General features: G+C 43.2%; 1 protein-coding gene across 6 annotated transcripts in view; it reads right to left on the bottom strand.

Annotated features, from left to right (window-relative positions):
* The window catches only part of IPCEF1 (interaction protein for cytohesin exchange factors 1), a 204,807-nt gene extending 199,982 nt beyond the window's left edge, over window positions 1-4,825 (bottom strand). For 3 of the 6 annotated variants that reach the window (XM_033234991.1, XM_033234994.1, XM_033234997.1), the window contains exon 1: window positions 4,681-4,825. The gene's annotated coding sequence lies outside the window, so the exon portion shown is untranslated. The remainder of the gene's footprint in view (window positions 1-4,680) is intronic. The other 3 variants (XM_033234993.1, XM_033234995.1, XM_033234998.1) reach the window with 1 other exon arrangement.
* Window positions 4,826-20,431: the final 15,606 nt, after the last annotated feature.

Genomic DNA, 20,431 nt, shown 5'->3' with positions numbered 1-20,431 from the left:
CTCAGCAAACTAACGCAGGAACAGGAAACCAAATACCGCAGTTCTCACTTACAAGTGGGAGCTGAACAATGAGAACACATAGACACAGGGAGGGGAATAGCACACACTGAGGCCTGTGGGGGCGGGGGGAGAGGGAGGGCATCGGGAATAGCTGATGGATGCTGGGCTTAATACCTAGATGTTGGGTTGATTTATGCAGCAAATCACCATGGCACACATTTACCTATGTAACAAGCCTGCATATCCTGCACATGTACACTGGAACTTAAAAGTTGAAGAAAGAAAAAGAAATTGTAAATGTAAATGTAAACTAAAAAGTAAAAATAAAAGTGCAGATCACAGCGTCTAGAACCTACCAAGCGCTCAGTAATATCATTGGTTTTTATTCAGCACTCCACATATGAAATATTCAGAAAATGCTGTAGACTCTGTTGGGAATCCTATCATGCTGCCATTTCTATTTCGACGCCTAGTGCATGCTGGGTTTTTGTTTCTTTGATTAATTCTTTCATTTCTAACTTGACTTAGTTTTCCTTGACGATCTGGTCATTCTTTATGCAGACTTCTTTTGAAAGACTCATCCACATTCTAGTAACTTTGGGCTGAGTTTAAGCTGGCTCACTTTTCACCTTTCAGCTGCTTCTGTGTCAATCCCTGTGTCAGTCTAGGAGGCCTGTCTTTGCTCACATTTGTTCAGCCCTTTGCCTTTTTGTCTGCCAACTACCTCTCCTTTCTAAGGCAAAGATTGATTCTAAGACAGAGGCAGAAGATTCTTTTCAATGCCTACAAGCCAAAATATTTTATTTTGCTTACGTCCCTGATAAGGGACTCCATGGTGACCTGCTGGCCCTGTGAGATGGCAGGGCCAAGATTCTAACAACAGGAATAATAATTCTTGACTCTACAAAATAACCCGTGACTCTACAAAAATGTTTTCATGACCTCTCCCTATGCGTACCAAGATGATAAAGATATGGCAACATTCCCTAAAAAATGAATTACAATTATACTGGGAGATTTAAATTGAACTTAGAATTAGTAACTGACGAATTGACTATTGAATTTTTTAGGAAATCATCAAACTCAGGTTTAGACGCATTTATAAATCATTCAGAGAAAATAACCCATTTTCAGGTCATTCTAGGAATTAATCAGACCAGCCAGCCCCAGTGGGACCATGTTTCCTTTTTCTCACTTCAGAGTTGACACATGATTCTGCACCAGGTTTACTGTCAAAGGGGATTCCCCTACAAAGACTAAATAACATAAATTTTAAGTGTCATTTCTTAGACTGCAATGAACCATGAACTTGAGCACACTATAACTAAAACATTGCTTTTGTTGTCCTGTTGGTGGAAGACTTAAGGAGGGTTAAATTTTTGTCCATTTCTTTTTTTTTTTTTTAGATGAAGTCTCCCTCATTGACCAAGCTGGAGTGCAGCTGCGTGATCTCGGCTCACCGCACCTCCCGGATTCAAGCGATTCTCATGCCTAACCTCTTGAGTAGCTGGGATTACAGGCGCCCACCACCATGCCCAGCTAATTTTTATATTTTTAGTAGAAACAGCGTTTCGCCATGTTGGTCAGACTGGTTTTGAACTCCTGACCTCAGGTGATCTGCCTGCCTTGGCCTCCCAAAGTCCTGGGATGACAGGCGTGAGCTACCGCACCGGGCTTGTTTATTTTCTTTCAACATTTGTTTTATTTTCATATTACTAAAATAGTTCAGGTATGTTTCACTAATGAAAAATCTGGGAAAAAAATAGAGTACAAAGTACAAAGAAAGAAAAATCATGAGCTCTCCAGCCTGGGCGACAGAGCGAGACTCCATCTCAAAAAAAAAAAAAAAAGAAAAAGAAAAATCATGAGCTATAAGTCCACTGTTCATATATTAACATTTTAACACATTTCACCCAAATCTTGCTTCTCTGCAGTATTTTTACATAGTTGAAAAAGTTATGTTCCTCCTTTTTTGACTTAGCATTACATCATGAGAATATTTCCATAAATATCATTTTATTGATGACATTTCTTTATATACCACCATGTATTCAACCATTCTGGTAACTAGGCTTGTAACATTTATTTTAAATTAATGATTCTTTTAAAAACTCACTTTCACTTTATAAAATTCAGAAAATGCACAAAGCATAAAGAAGAAAAGACAAATTAGTGATTAAATTTTTAAGCGTGGCTGTGGCAACTTGAAAACTGATATTGATAACTGCCATTTAATGCAATCATATTTTTAACCCTCATACAACAACCCAAAAAGTCAGTAAGTTATAGTCACCACTTTATAGGTTCAGAGGTCATAGAGCTGGTGGGTTCAGAGATACAGATTTTGAACAGATATATCTGACCCCTAAACTGTGTTTTCTCTTGGCTAAATTACACTGACCTTCCCGTAATTACTTCCACCATCACCTCTACCACCATCATCTCCAACCACCATCTCCACCATCTGTACTGTCACTTCTACCATCACTTCCTCAACCACCTCCACCATATCTACCATCACTTCTACCATCTATCACCTCCACCATCACCTCCAACCACCATCTCCACCACCACCTCAACCACCACCTCCACCATCTCCTCCACAACCACCTCTACCATCTCCACCGTCACTTCCACCATCACCTCCCCTACCACCACCAATTCCACCACCAAGCCCTTTATCTCCACCTCCACCTCTACCACCACGTATTGCCACCCCTTTTACTTTACTGACCTAGGGACTTTTCTGATCCCTGTTCTACACACCCTTTCTTTACACCTTCATACTCTCCTCTCCTGCTTACCTCTGACCTTTTCTAACCTTCACTTTTTAAAGTGCCTGAGTAACAGAGATAAAGCAATGGCTTTCCTACCACATTCATTTTATGAATTATCCCAGTTATTCATTCATTCAACAAATATTTACTGAGAGCAGGCACTGTTCTGAGCACTTGGGAGCATAAGTAACTCCTCCATTTGCAGGATTCTCTTTAAGGCTGAAAAGCTTATTTTTTAGGATTTTTCTTCACACACACACACACACACACACACACACACCATTTGCTACATTAGACCTACTTGCAAATTGTTAACCTGTACTTCATTTATCAGCTCACACTGCAGAGCCTCCAAGCTGGATGGAAAGCAGAAGTGAGCTGTTGATTCAAAAGGATACACGAGTCAAAAGGAAAGTCTCAGGCAATAGTCATGAAGTAATTTCTTATCTCTTATTGCCACAGCAAACTACCGCAGGAAAGAACTTCCTATTTCCATACTCTGATGATATATATTTGCTTAACACAGCTTGCCTGAAATAGTTCATACATGGACCCACTCCAGAAAAGACACTTGATTTATAAAAAGAGGAATGGAAGAAAATTAAAAGGTAAATTAAAGAATGAGTTCATCAACACATACACAAACTTACACCCTTTTCCTCCTTGCTTGCATGATGTGAGCAGAAAGAAATGCGTGTTCTTTCTTTTTGTGTTTTCTTCTTTATTTTATTTTATTTTGAGATGGAGTCTTGCTCTGTCGCCCAGGTTGGAGTGCAGTGGTGCAATGTAGGCTCACTCTAACCTCCGCTTCCCAGGTTCAAGCAATGCTCCTGCCTCAGCCTCCCAAGTAGCTGGGATTACAGGTGCATGCTCCCATGACCAGCTGATTTTTGTATTTTTAGTAGAGACGGGGTTTCACCATGTTGGCTAGGCTGGTCTCGAACTCCTGACCTCAGGTGATCAACCTGCCTTGGGCTCCCAAAGTACTGGGATTACAAGTGTGAGCCACCACACCCAGCCTTCTATTTCTATTTTCTTTTCTTGTCCTTTTTTTTTTTTTCCTGTAGAGATGAGGTCTCATTACGTTGCCCCCAGGCTGGTCTCAAACTCCTGACCTCAAGTGATCCTCTCGCCATAGTCACCCAAAGTACTGGGATTACAGGCGTCAGCCATCGTGCCCAGCCCTCCGTTTCTATTTTCTACATAAAATAAATAACTGGATAGAAATTAGACTTTATCAAGGACAGCACTAGGAACACATAGGCCACTCAAGACTAATAAAGTCCACTGCTGTAGTCAGAGATGCTTCAGGGGGTTATAATTCTGCCTGCTATAATTAAATTCTTTCACATACACCCCAGCAAAGAAAAATCAAGTGCCCCAGACACCCTTACTAAAAGCCTCTGAACCAACAACACCTAGCCATCATTTTCATACCAGAGATATTGTGTCAAGCCCAAGATCTTTATGTAAGAGTAAAATGCCCCCCAGTTGCCTCCACGCAAAGGAAGCTCCCCCGCAAAGAACACACTTTCTCGAAAGAGGGCGGCCCCAGAGCGCTTCCCCCAATGAACTCCTCAGGACCCAAACACATGCTGGATAGTGCTTTTCTAAATCAAACCTGTGGTCTGCAGTCTAAACACCTATCAAGACAACACCCATTTAAGAAACACAAAAGCACAGTGAGTATACAACTCTCTCCTCTTTCAAAGCTTTCACAGAATTAGAGAATCTTTAGCACCTGGCTTCCCAGATTACAGAGAGCTTAGTGAATACCATATCCCCAAAGCCACATTTCTTACCTCACTGCTCTAAGGAGAGTTCTAGGGTATCCATTGCTTTGCCATCTTGATCTGTCAAGCAATTACCTCTCACACATCAGCCAAGGAGTGACGTTACTTACATGCAATACAAAGAGAGTAAATCCAAGAGTAGTCTCTTTATTTCTGGATTCTGAAGCCTCATAGTACTCTGAGGCCAAGCTTGAGGATTCTACTCAAAGCAGCCTTAGCTCTGGAGGCTCAGTCAACCCAGAACTAACATTCAAAGCTGATCAGAGAGTAAAGCTCTTTCGAAAGAAGAGGAAGTGTCATCTCCACTTCCTCAATCCTATTGCTCTTCCTTCTCATTGTTATCAAACTCTTCCTTGATGCCCATATCCAGGACAAAGTACATGTAAGGCAAGCACATCCCATCTGCCTGACTTAATTGATCACTAAGCACTGCCCCCAGTGTATTCATTTGCTGAGCACATTGGCAAAACAGTTCATAGTTCTGCTTTCCTGTTTTGGAGGCAAGAATGTTCATGTACAGGGCATGGAGGGTGAGCTGATCTGCAGTCATTCTCAGCATTTTTGGGTGAAATGCCACTTCAACCCCTTAGGTTCAATCTTCTTTCAGATTTCCCTCTTTCCTCCTTTCCTAATCATTCCTAATGCTCTAATAAACAGAGGGTACACACACATTTGTAAAAAGTATTTTAGGAGAAAAATAAGTCTTAGCCTGCCATCTTTTGCAGTACACATAGTAGAGTTTCTAACTTCAAAACTTTTCTTTCCCACACGGGAAAGGAAAATGGCAGCCTGAAAGTCAGAGATATTCCATCTCATTACAAACAAATTCCTGCCCTCCCAATCTCCCTTTCAACACCAGCTTCTTGGTTCTCCATACCTTCCTGGGAAATGAATACAGTCTCACTCTATTTATATTCTGCTCTCAAATAAATCATTAAAAATGGGCTCATGACCAGTGCAATCTTCCAAATGTGGTACCTAAATTTTAGCATGTGTATTGGTTACTTTTCACTGCTTAGCAAATTACGCCAAAATTTAGTGGCTTAAAACAACAAACATCTATTATCCCATGGTATCTGTGGGTAAGGAATCCAGGCCCAGGTTAGCTGGTGGTCCAGCTAAAGATCCCCCTACAAGGCTGCAATCAAAGTGTGGGCTGGAACTGCAGTCATCTCAAGGCTCAGTGAGGGAAAGAAGCTCTTCTAAGATCGCTCATTTGGTTGTTGGTAGGATTCAGTTTCTCAGGGACGATTGGACTGGGGGTCTCAGTTCAATGCCACCTATTGCCTGGAGGCCATCCTCAGTCCCTTGCCACATGGACTTCTACTTAGGGCAGCTTCATATCATGGCAGCTAGCTTCATTAGCAAAAGCAAGCAAGAGTGCAAGAGAATGAGAGAGAGTTCAGTGAGAGCAAGATGGACATCACTTCTGTAACCTAATCTCAGAAGTGACAGTCTATCACTTTTGCCATACCCGATTTGTTAAAAGCAAGTTACTTGGTCCAATCTCCACTCAAGAGGAGGGGATTGATTACACAAGACGTAAATTCTGGGAGGCGGGGATCAAACGGATCTTAGAAAGCTGCCTACTTGGGGGCCGGGCGCGGTGGCTCAGGCCTGTAATCCCAGCACTTTGGGAGGCCGAGACGGGCGGATCACGAGGTCAGGAGATTGAGACCATCCTGGCTAACACGGTGAAACCCCGTCTCTACTAAAAAATAGAAAAAAATAGCCGGGCGAGGTGGCGGGCGCCTGTAGTCCCAGCTACTCGGGAGGCTGAGGCAGGAGAATGGCATGAACCTGGGAGGCGGAGCTTGCAGTGAGCTGAGATGCGGCCACTGCACTCCAGCCCGGGCGACAGAGCGAGACTCCGGCTCATAAAAAAAAAAAAAAAAAAAAAGAAATAATAATCTTGAGTAACAAGATTCAAATGCCTCAATTCAAATGTCAATAAAAAAAGTAAAAGTAAAATGTTACTTTTACTTTAGGAAATTTTACTTAAAAGTAAAATATGTTAAAAGTAAATAATGTTGTTGGAAGAGCAGAGAAAGAGAACATGTAACTAAGTTATTAATGCTATTTGGTAAAAGCTACTGCCCTTAAGGAATAAATAAGGAATAAATAAGAGTTTGAAATACTTCAGTTTCTGGTTTCAAAGTTTTTCACATTTTCTTTATAGTCCTGTCTTTCCTTCCTTGCTTGCTTCCTTTCCTTTTTTATTTTTTTGGTTTTTTGTTTTGTTTTGTTTTGTTTTGAGACAGGGTCTTGCTCTATTGAGCCAGGAGGCTGGAGTGCAGTGGTGCAATCATGGCTAATTGCAGCCTCGACCTCCCAGGCTCCAGAGATCCTCCCATCTCAGCGCCCTAAGTAGCTGGGACTACAGGCATGAGCCACCACACCTGGCTAATTTTTGTATTTTTTGTAGAGACAGGGTTTTGCTATGTTGCCCAGGCTGGTCTCAAACTCCTAGACTCAAACAATCTGCCTGCCTTGGCATGAGCCATCACGTCTGGCCTTCTTTACATTCATTTCACAGGATGATTGCTATAGACTAAATGCTTATGTCACCTAAATATATATGTTGAGGCCGGGCGTGGTGGCTCATGCCTGTAATCCCAGCACTTTGGGAGGCCGAGGAGGGCAGATCACGAGGTCAGGAGTTCGAGACCAGCGTGACCAACATGGTGAAACCCCGTCTCCACTAAAAATACAAAAATTAACTGGGTGTGGTGGCAGGCACCTGTAATACCAACTACTTGGAAGGCTGAGGCAGGAGAATTGCTTGAACCCGGGAGGCAGAGGTTGCAGTGAGTCAAGATCACACCACTGCACTCCAGCCTGGGCAACAGGGCAGGACTCCATCTCCAAATATATATATATATAACATATTTTATATTTTATATATATATATAATATAGAAATCTAATCCCCAATGTGATTGTATTTAGAGGTGGACCTTTGGGGAGTGATTAGGTCATGAGGACAGTGCCCTCATGAATGGGATTAATTTCCTTATTAAAGAGAACCTGGAGATCTGCCCAGCCCTCCACCATGTGAGGACAGGGCCAGAAGACAGCCACCTATGAACCAGGAAGCAGGTCCTCACCAGACACTGAATCTCCTGGTGCCTTGGTCTTGGATGGCCAGCCTCCAGAACTGTGAGAAACAAATGTCTGTTGTTTGTAAGCCACCCAGGCTATGGTGTTTTGATATAACGGCCTGAACAACTAAGACAAAGATAAAATGTAAATTGAATCTGCGGAGGAGTGAAAAAATAAAAGAAGATGCTGTATATTTTAAGCAGGAATAAAATGAAGGTTCTCTCCGTGGCTTCTTGTTTGTGTACACTTCTATTTCTGGAAGTGTTGCCTTATCTTCTCCCTAAATTGACTTGTCTTCTAGTTCCCTGCTTTATGTAGAAGAAAAAAATGGTACTAGTGTTATTAAAGGAATTTAGTGGCATCAATAGTATGGCCTGGCTTCTCACCAGACATTTAGATGCCATCATCAAAGACATCCTCAAAAGACATGTTATTTACATTTATGGGGCCAGATTAGAGCCACTTAAATTATTTGAGTAAAAATCACCTGATTTGTAGAATTAGAATAATCCTCAAAGTGGCCGGACTGTCAGTTCAAGATGATGGGCTGACCACAGATTTGCTCCCTCCCCAAAGACTCCGTTAAAATGATGAGAAAAGTATAAAAAAATATATAGGGCTGGGCGTGGTGGCTCACGCCTATAATCCCAACACTTTGGGAGCCCCAGGCGGACAGATCACTAGGTCAGGAGATCGAGACCATCCTGGCTAACATGGTAAAACCCCATCTCTACTAAAAATACAAAAAATTAGCCGGGTGTGGTGGCGGACACCTGTAATCCCAGCTACTTGGGAGGCTGAGGCAGGAGAATAGTTTGAGCCCGGGAGGCGGAGGTTGCAGTGAGCGAAGATCGCGTCACTGCACTCCAGCCTGGGTGACAGAGCGAGATTCCGTCTCAAAAGAAAAAAACAAAAGATATAAACCCACAATAACCCAAAAAAAGGAGGAAAAGCATCAGAACTTGAGAGAGCACAACAGATTTCTGGCAGCCGGAAAGCCAATAGAGGAGCAATAACAGATGGAGGCAGGCAGGGGAACCACAATATCCCATTAGTTAGGAGAACACTGCATTGGAGGAAATTGCCCGTGTGCGGTGCTGAATCCCTGAGAGGACCAGAACTCAAGCCAAGAGAAGCTAAGAGAGCTAAATGAGTGATAGAGTGACAGGACTGAAAACAGGAAGAGTAATAAAAAGTCTGTAAGAACTCAGCCCCTCCCATACCCCTCTTTCAAATCTCTCTGTCCACCCAGCCTCTGCACAGCAAACACACACAATTCCTTCCCCGGGCAGCATACCGAGGATTTGTCTCTACACACAGTGAAATCATGCAGAGAAGACAGGCATTATATGTGGATATGGGCACTCCAGAGTCAGAATTTCACATTCTGGCATAAGAGTCTCATCTAGCATGTGCCAGATGATGTGCTTCTTTTTTTTTTTATTTTTTTTGAGACAGAGTCTTGCTCTGTCCCCCAGGCTGGAGTGCAGTGGCGGGATCTCGGCTCACTGCAAGCCCCGCCTCCCGGGTTCAAGCGATTCTCCTGCCTCAGCCTCCCCAGTAGCCGGCATTACAGGCATACGCCACCACACCCAGCTATGTTTTGTATTTTTAGTAGAGACAGGGTTTCACCATGTTGGCCAGGCTGGTCTCAAACTCCTAACCTCAGGTGATCTGTGCACTCGGCCTCCCAAAGTGATGGGATTATAGGTATGAGTCACCACGCCTGGCCTAGATATGCTTCTAATCAGTATCCTTCGAGACAGTCCTGAAGATACTGTATCCATTAAAAAGAACAGGATGCTAAAAAAGGTAAATAATCTGAAAACAAGAAAGACCCCTTGGATATTGCAAATATAATTGTTAAATAAAGATTTGGATGGACAGGTTGGATGACAAATTCAAGTGAAATTTTCAGGAAATATTCAATGACAAAGTCAAAGAAATAACATTAAGGATCCCCCTGAAGTCCAAGAATATTTAGATTAAAAAGTCTCACTGAGTGCCTAAGATGAATTTCAAGTCACTGCAAAATTTCCAAGCTCCAGAAATAAAGAGAAAATCTTAAAATCTCCCAAGCACAGAAAATAAGTCACTTTCACAGAAACGAGGAATTAAAGGGCTCCAGATTTCACAGAAGTAGCATTAAGGGTTAGAGGGTCAGTGAGCACAGCCTTCAAAGTTCTGAAGGATTTATATTTCACCCTAGAATTTTATGTTCATTCATCCAGTGTATTAGTACATTTTCACACTGCTAGAAAGAACTGCCAGAGACTGGGTAATTTATAAAGGCAAGAGGTTTAATTGACTCACAGTTCAGCACGGCTAGGGAGGCCTCAGGAAACTTACAATCACCCTGGAAGGTGAAGGGGAAGTAAAGCACCTTCTTCACAAGGTGATAGGAAGGAGAAGTGCTGAGTGATGGAGTAAGAGCCCCTTATAAAACCATCAGATCTCATGAGAACTCGCTCTCACGAGAACAGCATGGGGGAAACCACCTCCACGATTCAATTACCTCTACCTGGTGTCTCCCTGGACACATGGTGATTATGGCGATTGCAATTGGGTGGGGACTCAAAGCCTAACCATATCATTCAGTAAATATTTTTGAGCAACAGTCTAGGCAGTGGGGAGGCAGCAGTGAACCAAAGAAAGTCCTGCCCTCAGGGAACTTCTTTTCTCATGCTCAGATCAGGATGGTGTGCTCTCTACACAAACTAAGACAGTAAAATATAAAGTGTTAGGTAGAAATAAGTGCTAAGGAGGAAAAATAAATCAGCAGAGGAAATACATAAGAGTCTAAGGAAAGGCTAAAAATTAGATGGGGAGGCCAGTGAAGGACTCACAAAAGTGACCTCTGAGTGATAGCCTGGAGGAAGTAAAGGTGTAAGCTGCGTAGACAGCTAAGGGAAGAGAGATCAGGCAGACAAATGCAACCATCCTGCCACCCCCAGAGCCTCTTGGTGCCACAGAAACAGCATGGGGGCAGGTGTGGCTGGAACAGAGCAGAACGGGTCAGAGATGGAGAGGGGAGCCAGGGAGTCCATGGTTATGGTTAGGTCCTATAGGGATCACTGTGAGAACTTGGGTTTTTGACTCTGACCAACTAAAGCAGGAGCTGACAAACGATTTCTGGAACAGGCCAGATAGTAAATATTTTAGATTTTGTGGGCCAGTCTCTGTTCAGTTACTCAACCCTGCCATTGTGGTATCAAAGCAGCCATAGATAACATGTAAAAGAACAGCTGTGCTCTAATAAAACTTTATTTAGGGCCACTAAAATTTGAACTGCCTGTAATTTTCACACATCACAAAATCTTCTTTTGAATTTTTTTAAGCATCTAAAAATGTCAAAAAACTGTCATAACTTACCAGCCGTACAAAAGTAGGCAGCAAGTCAAAAGTGGCCCATGGAGAGTAGGTTGCTGATACCTGAACGAAAGCATCAATTAGGTGTGAAGGTAGAACATGCTCGTTTTCAGATGCATCAGAGCTGACTCAGAAGGATGACTGCCCACATACCCTTTCTTTTATTTTTATTTTTATGCTTTGAGACAGAATCCTGCTCTCTTGCTCAGGCTGGAGTGCAGTGGCACGATCTCAGCTCACTGCAACCTCTCCCCTCCAGGTTCAGCGATTCTCCTGCTTCAGCCTCCCAAGTAGCTGAGATTACAGGCATCTGCCACCACGCCTGGCTAATTTTTGTATTTTTAGCAGAGACAGGGTATCACCATGCTAGCCAGGCTGGTCTCACACTCCCTACCTTTAGTGATCCTCCTATCTCGGCCTCCCAAAGTGCTGGTTTTACAGGCATGAGCCACTGTGCCCAGCCTCCACATACCTTCTTAGGAAGTTACTTGATGATGGACCCCAGCAAAATAAGGGAGTAAACTAAAAAATGGAAGTGGTGGAATCCAGGAAAGAGAAGACTCAACCTGGGAGTGTTGCAAAGGGAAATCCTTGGATGGGAATCAGGCAGCTGAACCAGACAGCAAACATCAGCATGGAACTCGGTAGGAGAGGAAAAGCTTCCAAAAGCAAAGTATTCAGGGGAAAATGGAGTCACAGAGCGTGATATCACCCCTGAAATTATGGAGTAACCAATATGGGCAGCGCAGCCAAAGAAAGAAAAATAGAAAAACAATTAGAAAACATCGAGAAATAACAATAAAAGCAGTAAAGGAACAGAATGGAATTACTCTATACTGTTCAGCTTGTGAAGTTAATAACAATTTTTATAGTCATAATAATGCAATACTCACAACTGATTTTCAACTTTGAGGATCAAGGTCTGGAGAAAACATGTAAGACACGAAGACACTGTAAGTGGCAGAGTGTGGTGGCTCGCACCCATAATCCGAACTTTGGGAGGCTGAGGCAAGAGGACTGCTTTAGCCCAGGAGTTCAAGCCAAGAATGGGCAATGTAGGGAGACACTGTCTCTATGTATGTTTTAAAGATAAAAAAAAAGAGAAAAGATTAAGACAATATAAACATTAAAGTATGCTGGACTCTGATGGCAGCCAATAGCTACTGAAAATTAAGCTTTAGCTAATTAAAATTTAGTGAAATAAAAATTCAGTGCCTTGGTGGCACCAGCCACAGTTCAAGTGCTCAGTGACCACTGGTGTCCAGGATCTCCCATCTTGCACAGCACAGACATGGAGCATTTCTCTTCCACCGGAAAGTTCCTTTGGAGAGCCCTGGGGGACTTGAGAGGTGGAAAGAGAGGTTTGAGAGCCAACTTACAATTTGGGGATTGTAAATTGGCCCTCAGGCCGGGCGCGGTGGCTCAAGCCTGTAATCCCAGCACTTTGGGAGGCCGAGACGGGCGGATCACGAGGTCAGGAGATCAAGACCATCCTGGCTAACATGGTGAAACCCCGTCTCTACTAAAAAATACAAAAAACTAGCCAGACGAGGTGGTGGGCGCCTGTAGTCCCAGCTACTCGGGAGGCTGAGGCAGGAGAATGGCATAAACCTGGGAGGCGGAGCTTGCAGTGAGCTGAGATCCGGCCACTGCACTCCAGCCTGGGCGGCAGAGCGAGACTCCATCTCAAAAAAATAAAAATAAAATAAAAAAATAAAAAAATAAGTTGGCCCTCAAACTTACAGGAGATTCTCCACAAGCAAGAAACAAGTGGGAGCATATTATTTTAAAAGTTACCCAAGTAACTGACGAGTACTAACCGGGAAGTTAATTATAACACACAAAATCTGTGTGATCAGCTTGGCGTGGAAAGAGCTGCAGCAGGAGAAGGAGGCTTTCCTCTTTGCTTCCCCTCCCTGGAGCCCCTGGGATCTCCAATTGTCTCTGTTTAGCAAAAGTTGGTCCATCCTACAAAGTTTAGCCCTGATGTTCGGAGGTTACTTCCCTCCCTGTTCTCCCAGCATCTCATGCATGTCTCCAGTGCACATTGTCCTGTGTTATTATAGCCATGTAGAAGCAGGGCATGAGACATGCATTCTCAAGGTCCCGGTCCTTAGAAGGGCCCTGTGCTTAGTTTAACGCTCTGCAGTCACTCTTGAAATGTTGAATAATTTATGAATAAGAGATTCCCTATTTTCATTTTGAGCTGGACCCCACAAATTATGGAGCCCTCCTGGTTTTAAGTTTGCCTCTCTAGCTGGACTGTCAGCTCTCTGAAAGCAAGGAAGTATCATTTTTGAGTTTGTATCCTCACGATCTAGTACAGGGCCCTCAGTAAAATGACCATTTTCCCTAACTGATACTTAGCTATATTTTTCTTGTGAGGGCTGTAATTTTTTGTACTCCAAGATCCAAGGACATAATCCATCTCTCAGAAAAGCTATGGTTTGTAGGCTATTGGGAGCCTCTCTCACACCATCCATAAACCGTTTCTGACTTTCTCTGACGCCTGAAATGCCATAATTACAGTTTTAGTCTTTCTTTTTTAAGGCATTTCCTTCTCTTGCACCACCAGTCTCTCCAGGAGAGGTGGCCTTTAAGCTTCGCTATTGAACTTTAACGAATATGAATTTGTCAGATCCCTTTAGTTTAGACAGAAACAACCCCATCCCCAAAGCAGACGAATCATTTTAAGTTCACACTTTGAACACATAACACACAGCTGTTACTGATTTGGGATGACGCTGGTAAGACACGTAGACAAATAACTCAAACAGCTTGCAAGCCTCAGCCACTACAAATCAGCGAAGTGAAAATTTTAATGTTATACATGAAAATATATCAATATTCAAGATTTTCTTGAAGAATTTATAGTCTCCAACACATGTAATATCATCTTGAATTTATGTCTGAAACATTTTCTCATCTTTCCCACTAATCAGGAATAAAAACCCTTCCCTGCTTTATTCACTCTTGGATGTATCTGTGGAATGTGTGCTAAAATCTGGGGGCTTTGCATCTAGGAAAGAAGGAGAGTGAAGACAACCAAGCAGATGAGGAGGGGCAGCGTATGACAAATGCTGTGTGCCTGATGCTGCGTAGAAGGATCCTGAGAGAGGCCAAGGCGGGCTGATCACGAGGTCAGGAGTTCAAGACCAGCCTGGCCAAGATGGTGAAACCCAGTCTCTACTAAAAATACAAAAATTACCCAGGCATGGTGGCAGATGCCTGTAATCCCAGCTACTTGGGAGGCTGAGGCAAATAATTGCTTGAACCTGGGAGGCAGAGGTTGCAGTGCGTCGAGATCACGCCACTGTACTCCAGCCTGGGTGACAAAGTGAGACTCTGTCTCAAAAAAAAAGGGACTCTGAGAGGTCAGGGATGGAAGAAGGGAATTTGGCAGGCTGTCCTTCATGGAGGACACAGCATGGACCCTGATCTTGAAGCACAGATGAGATACTGAACTGACAGGGGAGAAGGAGCAGGAGATGACAACCCCTAACGTGAATAGAGGCTCAGATCAGCTGGTTGACAATCAGCTCAGTGGTTCTTACTGGGCTGGCACAGCCTCCTAATGGGCATTTTAGAGATTTGTGTGGGATTTTGTTTGTCACAGAGATTGAGAGTTGTTCCTGGCATTTGCAGGGAGTAAGATGGGTGGGTGGTGATGGTGGTAGTGGTAAAGGGCGTTTGATTTCCCTGAAAACAAAGGGCAGTCCCTCATAACAAAGCATTATCCTATGTCCTACATAGTTTCTAACATCCCGCCAGATACTGTATTCATGTGGCCCTTGAACAACATGGCAGTTAGAAGCACTGATCCCCTGAGTAGTTGAAAATCCACATATAACTTTTAACTCCCCCAAAATTTAACTTCTAATAGACTACTGTTTACCAGAAGCCTTATCGATAATGTGAATAGTCAATTAACACATATTTTATATGTTTCATGTATAATACACTGTATTCTTGCAATAAAGTAAGCTAGAGAAAAGAAAATGTCATTAAGAAAATCATAAGGAAGAGAAAATACATTTGCCATCCATGACATGGAAATGGATTATCATAATGGTCTTCATCCTCATCATCTTCTCGTTGAATAAGCTGAAAAGGAAGAGGAGTTGGTCTTGCTGTCTCAGGGTGGCAGAAGTGGAAGAGCTGAGAAAATAAAAGGGAAACAGGAGAGGAAGGCACAGTCAGTGTAACTTCCACAGAAAAAAAAAAAAATCTGCCTCTAAATGGATCCATACAGTTCAAACCCATGTGATTCAAGGGTCAGCTGTAATATGAAGAGTATGGAAGGTTTAACTGACTCTAGAAACAAAGTCTTTTTGCATGGTTTTCACTATATATACATTGTTCCAGGAATGCTACTTTCATAGTTTAAAATATATCTTGTTGGCCGGGCGCAGTGGCTCAAACCTGTAATCCCAGCACTTTGGGAGGCCGAGATGGGCGGATCATGAGGTCAGGAGATCAAGACCATCCTGGCTAACATGGTGAAACCGCGTCTCTACTAAAAAATACAAAAAACTAGCCGGGCGAGGTGGCAGGCGCCTGTAGTCCCAGCTACTCGGGAGGCTGAGGCAGGAGAATGGCGTGAACCCGGGAGGCGGAGCTTGCAGTGAGCTGAGATCCGGCCACTGCACCACAGCCTGGGCGATAGAGCAAGACTGTCTCAAAAAAAATAAAATAAAATAAAATGTATCTCGTAAATTTGTCTTATTTGGCAATTTACAAAGAATTGTTGACCATTTCAGAAATCACATTAACATGATAGCCCTGATTATGAGTCTTGTAACGATCTGCATTATAGTAGTTGTCACATTCACTGTGATTTGACATGTACATATGACTATGGTTAGTTAAATGTTACCTCAAATGTTAAATAATTTTTTTATTTTTTATTTTTTTAGATGGAGTCTCGCTCTGTCGCCCAGGCTGGAGTGCAGTGGCCGATCTCGGCTCACTGCAAGCTCCGCCTCCCAGGTTCACGCCATCCTCCTGCCTCAGCCTCCCGAGTACCTGGAACTACAAGCACCCGCCACCACGCCCAGCTAATTTTTTTGTATTTTTAGTAGAGACAGGATTTCACCATGTTAGCCAGGACCATCTTGATCTCTGGACCTCGTGATCCGCCCACCTCGGCCTCCCAAAGTGCTGGGATTACAGGCATGAGCCACGGCGCCTGGCCAATAATTTTTAGGAGTATCACCAATGTTTAGCTGAATATTAGCCTTAAATCAAAACTTATTCATTATAAATTAGAGTCTGACTATTTCATTTGTTTTCCTAGTGTGGTCATGCCTAAGCATTTATACATTAAAATACTGTAGATATTATTTTATTACTGAACGACTTTTGTTTCTCCTATATGTATCTCCTATAAATACACACACACACACACATATATATATATATTTTTTGAGGCTGAGTTTTGCTCTTGTTGCCCAGGCTGCAGTGCAATGGCGTGGTCTCAGCTCACTGCAACCTCCACCTTTGGGGTTCAAGCAATTCTCCTGCCTCAGCCTCCCAAGTAGCTGGGATTATAGGTGCCCACCACCACGCCCAGCTAAGTTTTATATTTTTAGTAGAAAGGGGGTTTCACTGTGTTGGCCAGGCTGGTCTTGAACTCCTGACCTCAGGTAATCCATCTGCCTCAGCCTCCCAAAGTGCTGGGATTACAGGTGTGAGCCACTGCGCCTGGCCTGTCCTTTATATTTTATTTACAGTAGTAAGAGCTAATAGATATAGAGTGCATATTATGTGCCAGACACATTCTAAAAGCTGTGCATATTGCTTACCTATCCTCTCAATAACTCTATGAGGCAGGTACTGTTGTTACTCCCTTTACAGAGATGAGAAAAGCAAGGCACAGAGAGGTCACTTGCGTGAGACCCCATGGGTAGTAAATGGCAGAGGCTGGATTCAAGCCTGGCCAGGCTGGCTCCAGACCTCGTGCTTTCAGGCAAATTATTGTATATCACTATGTTGTTGTTGTTTGGCTTGTATGTCGGCAGATTATATTATTTATGAATTTTATTTCAAAATAGCAAAGAGGGCATTTCAACATATATTTGATGATGGAAAGGGAAGCACTGAGAACCATTGACTGCAAATTGAGGCTAACATGAAGGAGCAGGAAGTGAGAATTAAAACGAAAGGGGAAGCTGAGGGCTAGGCTGAGACTCACCCAGTGTCAAACTCAGGAGTATGGAAGTGAGGTGTGTAGGATGCCAGCCTCCTTGAAGAAAAAGCATTCTGAACATCATGTATTTTGCTGACATTCTATCATTTCTCTATGTAGAAATATTCTTTTTATTAAAAGAAACAAGATTCTCAAAGGCAAGGACTTTCTTTTCTTTTAAACTTTAAACCTGCAGGTGCAACGCATGGCATGTTATGGCCAAGGAATGTTGTTTGAATTCATTATCTTTTCCAAAAGTAAAGACTAGAGTGCAAATGTTAGTCTTTCCTCCTCTGTGTTCCTCTATGTTTTGCCCCTCATACACTTATTAGGAAAAACAACAGCTCCATTCTGATATCATTGGGTTACTGTATCAGCCTAACTTATCTGTATTCCCAAGAATGCCAAAGTTTAAAAGACTCACTTTCTGTTTCAGTAAATGAGATAGTAATTGGAGCAATTTTATCATGGATCATTGCATAACATTGACCTCTTGGCTAATAAATCCCAGAGAGTGTGCAATACTGTTGGGTAAGATCCTTGTTTTACCATTTCTGAATCAAGCCTTACTCAGAGATGATCAGAAGACCACCCCCAGGTCAGGATGCAATACCTGGACTGTTTTCACCTCCCTTGGTCTTGAGGACATGACTGAGCTAAGATTCTGCTGATGATGTAAAGACCCAACCAACACCTATGAGCCCCAAGTCAGGCTGTTATCTGTTAGTGAAGCAGCCTTTTGGCCAGTAGGGATCTCATCTGTCACTCATACAGGCTTCTCCTAGTGTATCCCTTGTCCAGTAGGGATCTCATCTGTCACTCATACAGGCTTCTCCTAGTGTATCCCTTCTTACAACATGTAGTGCGGTTCTGCCAAGCACTCTCTCTCCAGCTCCTGCTTTTCCAGATAAGATTGTGCTTTCTGTAGATTGGCCCTCCCAGGGAACCATCAAGTGAGTGTGCACATTGACATGGCCTAAGAAAAGACTCAGCTTCCCTGCACCTTCTAGACCACGAATGCCACCAGCCAGGCAGTTCAGGAACCTGCAAAGAAGAATCATCCTGGAGGCGTGATAAGAAGAGACTTGCACAAACTGGATGATCAAAGAATCGGAAACAGGTAAATGAAGTAGGTGCTGAAAATATTTTCCAGTATGTATCTGGAATGGTGTTTCCAGTATAGATGATTAGTCAGATTTTCAAGATGTTACTAGCAGCTAGGAAGTTAAAGTGTTATAGATCAAAGATTCATCAAAAAGTAAGGAGGAACTATTCACAGCTCCTTCAATTTGTACAGTTCCAGCAATTTACTATATTGTAAATTGAGGTGTTTCTATGATTATAATTCCACCTACACTCTAAACTGCTAGAAGTGAGAGTCAGTATCTTGTTCATAATGTATCTCACAATGCATAGCACATAGTAGGCACTTCATAAATATTATTGAAACAGTAAAGATGGAAGAAGTGAAAAAGATGTAAAGGGATATGTATTAATTTCCTATTGCTCTTCTAACAAATTGCTGCTAACTTAGTGGCTTCAAACAGACATCTCCCGCCTCTGGGCCACAAACCAGTATTGGTCCATGGCCTGTTAGATCTAACAGGGTGTCACAGCAGGAGGTGAGTGGCAGGTGAACCAGTGAAGTTTCATCTGTATTTACAGCCACTCCCCATCGCTGGCATTACCACCTCAGCTCCACCGCCTGTCAGATAAGTGGCGGCATTCGATTCTCACAGGTGCAAGAACCCTGTTGTGGACTGCGCATGTGAGGGATCCAGGCTGCGCACTCCTTATGAGAATCTGGTGCCTGATGATCTGTCGTTCTCTCCCATCACCCCAAGATGGAACTATCTAGTTGCAGGAAAACAAGCTCAGGGCTCCCACTGATTCTACTTTATGGCAAGTTGTATAATTATCTCATTATATATTATAATGTAATGATAATCGAAATAAAGTGCACAATAAATGTAATGTGACTGAATCAGCCCCAAACCATCTCCTCCACACTAGTCCATGGAAAAATAGTCTTCCATGAAACTAGTCACTGATGCCAAAAAAGTTGGGGACTAATGGCTTAAAACATCACAGATTTATTATTTTACCATTCTGGAGTTCAAAGTCTAAAACGAACTGGCAAGAGTGTGCTCCTGGAGGTAGTAGGAGAGAATCCATCTCCTTGTTTTTTCCAGTTTCTAGAAGCTGCCCGCATTCCATGGCCCATTGCCCCATATCACTCCGGTCTCTGCTTCCATTGCCTGTCACATCTCCTCCTATGACGCTGATGTTCCTGCCTCCCTCTTACAGGGACCCTTGTGAGTACACTAGACCCACTGGGATAGTCCAGGATAATCTCTCCATCTGCAACATCCCTTTTGCCATGTAAAATAATATCATCACAGGTTCTAGAATGTAGATATCTTTCCAGGGTGGTAGAGGTGGGCACTATTCGGCCTACAAGCACTCTACCAGGGCAGACTTTCTCCCCTTACCTAATTCCAATAGTTCCTAATACCTGCTTGGACATTCCATGAGTAGCTGGATATCATCAAGCCCCAGAATGTAAGAAAAGATAATGTTTCCAAATCCCTAGCTCAGTTTTTATCAACAGTCAAAGCAGAGGAGACACTTGATTTTTCCAGACCCTTTACTTTCCTCACAAATAAATCACCAAGATTTATCACCTCAACTATCTAATATTTCTCAAACTTCTCTCCTTCTTCCAACCCTGCCACCTCACTTCACCTTCAGGCCTCATTTTTGCCAGAATTGCAATAGCGTTCTGGGTAGTCTCACCACCTCGAAGTGAATTTCCCTCACCCCTCCCTCCAAGAGGCTGTGCAATCTCTTTAAAAGGCAAACCTACCGCTCCCTGGGAGCCAAGCACAGCACTCTGAGACATTTATTGAACAGAATTGGTGATAATAGACATTGATTTGAAAAAGAACAGATCCGGCCGGGCGCGGTGGCTCAAGCCTGTAATCCCAGCACTTTGGGAGGCCGAGACGGGCGGATCACGAGGTCAGGAGATCGAGACCATCCTGGCTAATACGGTGAAACCCCGTCTCTACTAAAAATACAAAAACTAGCCGGGCGAGGTGGCGGGCGCCTGTAGTCCCAGCTACTCGGGAGGCTGAGGCAGGAGAATGGCGGAAACCCGGGAGGCGGAGCTTGCAGTGAGCTGAGATCCGGCCACTGCACTCC

This window comes from Trachypithecus francoisi, unplaced genomic scaffold (genome assembly GCF_009764315.1).
Source record: "Trachypithecus francoisi isolate TF-2019V2 unplaced genomic scaffold, Tfra_2.0 Lachesis_group15, whole genome shotgun sequence".
NCBI classification, from domain to species: Eukaryota; Metazoa; Chordata; class Mammalia; order Primates; family Cercopithecidae; genus Trachypithecus; species Trachypithecus francoisi.
The sequence above is the reverse complement of the archived record's forward strand: the minus strand, read 5'-3'. Positions and strand labels throughout refer to the sequence as shown.